Source organism: Choloepus didactylus, chromosome 8 (genome assembly GCF_015220235.1).
Source record: "Choloepus didactylus isolate mChoDid1 chromosome 8, mChoDid1.pri, whole genome shotgun sequence".
Taxonomy (NCBI): domain Eukaryota; kingdom Metazoa; phylum Chordata; class Mammalia; order Pilosa; family Megalonychidae; genus Choloepus; species Choloepus didactylus.
Window position 1 is genome coordinate 136,889,302 of NC_051314.1, and position 1,651 is coordinate 136,890,952.

General features: G+C 36.7%; 1 pseudogene; it reads left to right on the top strand.

Annotated features, from left to right (window-relative positions):
- Window positions 1-240: 240 nt before the first annotated feature.
- Window positions 241-1,030, top strand: LOC119542952 (annotated as a pseudogene).
- The last annotated feature ends 621 nt before the right edge of the window (window positions 1,031-1,651 follow it).

Here is a 1,651-nt window from a genome sequence, read left to right on the forward strand (position 1 = left end):
TTATTCACAATTGCCAAAAGGTGGAAGCAACCCAAGGGCCCATAAAACAATGAATGGGTAAATGAAATGTGGTAGATACATACAGTGGATATTATTCAGCCATAGAAAGGAATGAAGTCCTGTTGCATGTGACAACGTGGATGAACCTTAAAGATACAATATTGAATGAAATAAGCCAGATGCAAAAGGAAAAATACTATATGATCTTGCTGATTTGGAACAGTTAGAATAAGCAAGCTCATGGAGTCCGAATGTAGAGTACAGGTTACCAGGGTATGGGGTGGGGATTGGGAATGGGAAGTTAAGGCTTAAAATGTACTGAGTTCCTATTTGGAATGATGGAAATGTTTTGGTAACAGATGATAGTGATGGTATCACAACATTGAGAACATAATTAACAGCATTGAAATGTATATCAGAATGTGATTAAAAGAGGAAATGTTGGATTGTACACATGGTAACAAAATAAAATTTTTTTAAAAATCCACGGAGGACAGGGGTTTCCCCTGAGCAGCCGCTGCAGCTGCCAGTCGAGCTTCTTTGCACCCGTGGCCACAATGAGTTTATGTTGCTTTTTAGTCATCAGGGAAAGCTTCGACTGCAGAAATGGTATGTCCCACTGTCAGACCAAAAGAAGAAAAAGATCACAAGGGAATTTGTTCAAACTGTTTTAGCATGTAAACCTAAGACTTGCAGCTTTCTTGAGTGGCAAGATCTGAAGATTGCTTAGAGAAGATCTGCTACTCTGTGCTTTTGCTGTGCTTTTGATGACCATGACAGTGAACTGATTACCCTGGAAATAATTCATCCTTACATGGAATTACTTGACAAGTATTTTGGCAGCATGTGTGAACTCGATATCATCTTTGATTTTGAGAAGGCTTATTTTACTTTGGATGAGTTTCTGTTGGGAGGGGTAGTTAAGTAAGTATCCAAGAAAAATGTCCTCAAGGCCACTGAGCAAGCAGAGCTCCTGCAGAAGGAAGTTGAAACCCCACATAGTGTTCTTGAAGAAATTGGAGCGACATAACTCTGTTCCCTTGTCAATGACTTCTTGTGGCATTTTACACACTGTAGCTGTTCACTGCCTTCATATCTATTTTAGTTAATTGTTTAGGATGTTTGTCAGTATTACTGTGTGCAAAGCCACTTCATTCAGACCTACACAAAAATACTTTTTTTTTTATAGGGAACTTTGGTTACTCAATCGATTAATTACGGGACTTAAATATGAATTAGAATGATGCAGGAAAGAAAGATACCTTTTCTGGATAGTTGAAAGTTTGAATGTCAGTTTCTCTTAATCTGATTCTATGTATGTTTGAAAATCACACTGTGAGGCACTATGCATTTATTATATTACTGAATTTGACAAAGGAAATGGTTAAATTATAATGTGAAACCTGGTTTTATGAAACCAAAGAGCAGTGCAATATTCCAGTATATATGAAAATAAAGGGAATTGACATGTTACATAGCGAATGAAAATTTAACTCTATGGTGAGACTTTCTAAACCTACAAATTTTTACCAAAGACCCCTGCTGGAAGCTACACATCTTAAAACACAAAGGGAAAACAGATTTTTAAATGACTTAATTAGAATGATACTGTTTTACACAAAAAATTATTTCTTGGTTGTTCTGAGCCTGG